This window comes from Tenrec ecaudatus, chromosome 4 (genome assembly GCF_050624435.1).
Source record: "Tenrec ecaudatus isolate mTenEca1 chromosome 4, mTenEca1.hap1, whole genome shotgun sequence".
Classification (NCBI taxonomy): domain Eukaryota; kingdom Metazoa; phylum Chordata; class Mammalia; order Afrosoricida; family Tenrecidae; genus Tenrec; species Tenrec ecaudatus.
Window position 1 is genome coordinate 159,776,340 of NC_134533.1, and position 6,258 is coordinate 159,782,597.

A 6,258-nucleotide genomic window follows, 5' to 3' on the forward strand; every position below is an offset into this window, starting at 1 on the left:
TGGCGAGGTGGCCCAGGTCTGGACAAGGTTTCATGTAGTTGTACATTGGATTGCTATGAGTCAGGATCAAATCAACAGCGCTAAAAACAATAACATATATATAAATAGAATAAATGAGCACACATGTCTCTATAAAGATACAAACAAAAACCCCCAACCCACTGCAATCAAACCAGTTCTGACTCATATCTGCTTGATATAAGGTTTCTGAGACGGTATACCTTTACTGAAGAAGACCGTGTCATCTTGTTCCTGGGAGTGGTTGGTGGGTTTGAACTGTTGACCTTGAGGTGAGCAGCTCAATACCTGCCCCATAGGGCACCCCTCCCCCTCCCGTGCACATACTTATACTTGGAAGCATGTTTAACAGCTAAACTTTGAAGAGCACAAAGTGTGTGGGATCAGACTGATGCAGGCCCAACTCCTGGCTGTGTGGTTGTAGGCTGCACCTAACTCATCAAGTCTTTGTAATCTCATCTGTAAAGTCAGGATCACACCTACCGCACAGGGCTGTGGAATGGGCTGAATGCCAAGATATAGGGGAAAGCAGCTCCTACTATGTAGTAGGCTTTCAATGATGTTAGTTCGGTTTGTGGAATCCCTGCGTGGCAGAAACGATTAAACATTTGAATACTAGCTGAAAAGTTGGCTGTCAGAATCAACCCAGAGGGGCCTCAGGAGATGGGCCAGATACCTACTGTGAAAGGTCCCCACCTTATATACCCTATGAAGCACTCTGTACATCATTTTGTGGTGAACCCACTGCAATCAAGCCCATCCTGACTCATAGTGCCCCTGTAGAGGGCTACTTAGACTATCAATCTTTCCCCAGCAGGCAGCCTCAGCTTTATCCCCTCTTTAGTTAGTTCAGTGCTTCCCCAACACTGCCACCAGGTCTCCATCAAGTCAGTCCTCACTCACAGCATGCCAACCATGCACTGCCATCAAGTCGATTCCACTCATGGTGACCCTATAGGACAGAGTGGAACTGCCCCTGTCCCCCCCCCCCCTCCGCCGCCCCGATGGGTTTCCAGGCACGTAAATCTTTTTGGGATCAGAAAGTTTCATCTTTATCCTACAGAGCAGTTGGTGGACTTGAACTGCCAACCAGTGGTTAGCAACCCAATTCGTAACCCACTGCGTTACCAGAGCTCCTCCGAGCACATCATGAGGCCTGACAACTTATTCAATACTTAGATGTCTAGTTTATAGATTATCAGAACCTTTTTTCACAGGTCTTTCTCCTCCTAACATTTTTGTAATATAACTATAAATCTGCCTGTCAATTATGAGAACTAGCAGATGATTCCACTTGGATATTATCCAGTATTTTGAGTTAATAAAATAATTTTAAATGACTTTTAAGAAGTCTAATATTTATTTTATCTATAAATAACTTGAAAATTCCATTAAATTTTTAAAATATTAACTTCTCTGATTATGTAATAACCACAAAAATGTGAAGATTAGAATAAATTCAGTCATCATTCAAACCCAAAGTAGGATGAGACCTACTGCTACTGAGTCTATTCCAACTCAGAGTGACTCTGGAGCAGAGTAGGATTTTCTGCCTGTAGGTGTCCACAGGAGCAGCCTGCTACCCCTTTCTCCTGGGCATTGCCGGGGTTCACACTGCCTTCACTTAAAAACCAAGTGCCTAACCCCAGAACCAGCAGGGCTCCTTCTCAGTGGTTATGGAAATAACCACGATTCCCGCTTGCTTTCTCTTTTTACAGCATATTTCTTTCTTTCCCTGCATCTTAACTAACCTCTCATGTTGCCATCACAAATTACGTTCATATTGGATGTGCTAGAATCTGTGCCACCATTTTCTGAATTAGATTGATGGTTTCAATTTTCTACTGCTATAAACATTCTTCACAAGAAAGCTTGAATGTAAACCGTTGTCTGCATTTTTTGTTAGTGCCCAAGGATGAATTCCTAGAAGTTAGATATTTGGGTTAATTTCGGTAGTCTTGCTGTTGGGTTGCTATGACTCAGAATCCACTCAATGGCCATGAGTTCAGTTTAAAAGTTTCTGCTGCTGGGTAATAACCACGGTGAATTTAGTGACTTAGAATGGCAGCAGTCCCATTTTGCTCACAGTTTTGCAGTCTCTGTTCCCAGAGCTGTCTGCTGGGTGGTTCCCAAGGTGGCTCACTCACCTGGCTGACCTGCTGGTGCATGTGTGCTGTGGTCGGGAGTGCTCAGTTCTCCCCCCTGTGGGCCTTTCCACTGGATTCCCTGAGGGAAGACGTGGAAGTGGACAGCCCTCTTGTCAGATTGACCGCTAACTGGCAAGCCTCTCTCCTGACATGTTTCAGAAATCACAAGTCAGATTCCAGAGAATGCCAAATCGACCAGGCACCTTTCTGGGGTAAGTGACAAAAAATGTGTGACCCTATTTAATCTGCCACAGAAAGAGCATATTGTTGAGTCTTTGCTGTTGCAGTTAGGTGCCACCGAGTCAATTTTCCACTCACAGTGACGCCATGAGACAGAGTAGATCTGCCCCATAGGTTTTCTGGGCGACTGACCTTTGGAAGTCACCACATTTTACGGGAACAAATGATCAGGTCTCTTTCTCATGGAGCTGCTGCATGGATTTGAATTGCCAGCCTCCCAGTGAATGGCCAAGTGAACCTATTTTTTATATTGTTTATTATTTTTTTGAGATATTTACATTGTTGACAGGTCTTTGTATGATCACCAAGTCACTTTGCAGAAGGTTTATGTGGGTAAGCAACTCTGCCAGCAGCAACTGAGAAGGTTGCATCAACGTTTAATTTTTAGAAACTTCTATTTTTTTCAACAGGTAAAATGTGTGATCTCATTGTTTGACCCTGAATTTTTAAATTATTAGTGAGTCTTTATATACTTAAAAAGTATTTGTACTTATTTCTTGGCGAATTATCTGCCCACTTGTTGTTGTTGTTGTTGTTTAGCCCAGGAGGTCCTTTCCTTACGGCACCCCATGAGCTAGCTATGCCGTCACTGGCCTTAAGGGTGCATCATACTTAAGGTTGTGAAAACAACAAAAATCATCCTAAACAACTTTGGTACAAACCATTTCCTGTTCATACCACATGAGTTTTCATAATTCTTTGGCTGTCATACACTGGTTTCAAAATGAGAATACGTATTTAAAGAATAAAATAGTAATAAATTATTTTAAGAAAATATTTCAAAAGCATTTCAATCTTGCTCACTTAACAGGTCAACAGAAGGCCACCAAACAATGTGATTTATTATAATCTATTTGGGGAGGTGGTGGCTGAGTTTAGATGATTTTTTTGAGGGGAAATCATAATGAAAAATACAATTGTGTCCTTATCACTTTCTCTTTTCTTTGCCATTTGATTGCATGGTGGGTGAGCTGCGAGCCCACTTTGAGTCTCATTCAGAGTAAACGCTGTGGAGTGGCATGCTGGCAGGGCTGTTGTGGTGCTTAGGGAAGAGGTGGATGAAGCCAGCACTGCCCGCAGGGACACAGCCATTTTGCCTCCTGAATCTAGCAAAGGTCATGTTGCCAGGATAGCAGAGTGAGTTTCTGGGAGTGGCTTTCCAATCCAGGATTTGGGTTGTGTTAGTGTCAGTATCAGATACGTATATTTTATTTTATTTTATTGGGGGCTTTGACAGCTCTTATTACAATCCATACACCTATCCATTTTGTCGAACAAATCTGTACAAATGTGTGTTGTCATCATCTTTTTCAAAACATTTTCTTTCTACTTGAGCCCCTGACATCAAGTCCTCATTTTCCCCTCCCTCCCCCGGCTCCCTCTCTCCACCATTTCCCTTTGATAATTTATAAAGTATTTTTTTTTAACTTTCATGTTTTACACTGACTGCTGTCTCATCTCACCCACTTTTCTGCTGTCCGTTCCCTTGGGATGGGATCCATATGTCGATCATTGACTGGTTCCTCCTGGCTCCCCCCACCTCAAGTATCATATTTTTATATCAATAACACGTATACTTTCCTCTGTGTGCTAATGCCTGTGATTTCTGTGGGACCACTATCTGAAAAATATACTATATTCAGCTCACGTAGTATGTTAGGTTGGTTTTCTAGGGAAGCAAAACCAGGGATGCTTGTGTGGGTATGTACAGAGAAAGATTTATATCAAGAAAAGTCTTATGCAGTTGTAGGAGTAGCCATGTGCAACTCAGTTCAAGTCCATACGTCAGCTGTAAGCTGGAGGCTTTGCCTGATTCATGAGGCTGGGAGCTGAAGAGCAGGAAACAGGATGACAAAGCGCAATGACTGGTGGATACAAAGTGTGTCAGTCTAGGTAAACTAGGGAAACAAATCCACAGAAACTTATATGTAAAAGAAAGAGTTTCATATAAAGGGTAAGTGTACTTTAAGAAAGCATCCCAACCCAGTACTGCCCAAGCCCACAAGTCCAACATTAACCCATATGTCCAACATCAATCCACAAAGTCCTCCTTCATCTCACAAAGCACATGCAATGATGCCTACTACAGGAGGAAAGCTGAACCAGTGAAGGTGTAAACATCTCAGCTGGCAGGGGTCTATACACGACTGCTCCAGCACCCAGGGCTGCATCAGGGTAGGTCCATGTGGCTTTTCCTCAGGGATGTCTTGCAGGAAGTGAGCCTTGCCAGCTGAAGCAGGGAACTGGCTAAGGCAGCTGCACCCTGGTCTGACCATCAGAAAGCAAGAGACCTCGATAACTAGAAAGGCGAGGCTCACTGAGCCATTTATCTCTCTGCCCTTCAATCAATCCCACATGAGTTTATCATCCAGGTTGGCACAATAGACCTTAACTATCTCACAGAGGTAAATAAATCGAAGATGAGTTAAATGAATACACAGTTAGCAGTGTGCTGATGGATCCTGGGATCAAGGAGCAACAGACAGGAGACTGATACACAGGATCAGGGGCAAGAGAGAGCTTCACTCTGTGCTGGCTCTCGCTCTTGTACAAAAAGCCACAGAAGTGTCATCAAGCTATAATTTGATTGATAGTTTGGGCCCCACACTCACCTTCACCCAGGAGTGTCTAGTCTAGGTGACATAAACTCCAACCATCACACCTAGTTTAGTGTTTATTCTTCACAAGCCAAAGAGCACTGGTGGGGTAGTTGTTACATGTTGGGCTGGGATCCACATGGTTGTCAGTTTGAAACCACTCAGCAGCTCCAAGGGAGAGAGACGGCTCCTCCCTACTCCCTTAAATACTTACAATCTTAGAACCCACTGCAGGTCACTATGAGTCAGCATGGACGCGATCACAGTACATTGTGCAGTCACAGACTGGTGCAAGCAAAAGGGGCTCTGGTGACAGCAGTGACATGCTGGGCTGCTAGCCAAAAGGTCAGCACTTTGAACCCACAAGCTCTGAGGGAGAAAGATGAGGCTTTCTGCTACTGGACAGATTTACAGCCTCAGAAACCCACAGAGGGAGTTCTCCCAAGTCCTATAAGGTTGCTATGGGTTGGAAGTGACTTGATGGTAGTGAGTTTTGAGAGATGCAAGCTGCAGGTCTTCATTCTGATAGCACACCTCACTGTTGTCAGGCCACGGCTAGAGCAAACATCTATTTGATCCTAAGACATTGACAATGGCCATCAGGGACCTCCTCAGAGAAATCAACCTTAACACTCTGAGAGTTCTATCGTGTTATGACTGATAACACAGTTTACTCGTATGAGGAGGAGTCAGAAATGTTGCTACCAGATTTGCAGTTCTCACATGCATGGGTTTAGACCTGTCTCTGCGATCAGTGAATAGCTACAGAGAAAGTCCCTCTGTAGTACGTTTGCCTCAGTCTTGTTGGGGGACTGGCTTCAAAACAAAGGTCCCATCAAAACTGGCTTCTCAGAGGCTCTTCGGGATCAGTTAACTTCAAGGCAGACACTAAGTTATCATTGTCTTTTAGGATCCTGAAAGGGCCAATTTTGATAGATTTTATTGAAGGCTGCAGGCCAATCCTGGGGGCTTATTATGAAGATGTTTTCAGAAGATGGAAAACTGCATCGATGAGAAAACAGCCAGGAAATTTATACCAAGAATTTTTTCCCATCTCAAGAATATTCCCTTCTTTGAAGGTAGCAAGAGCTGTCCTATCGTAATTTCGCTGGGAAACCTTACCCCACTCCCACTGCATTCTTAATCTTGCCCCTTTTGGCTTTGTTTTAGATTCCCAAACTCAAAGAACATTTCAAAGAAATACTTTTGGGGTCTCTCAAGAATGCCACAATGGCTGTTGTGATCCAGTATAAAGA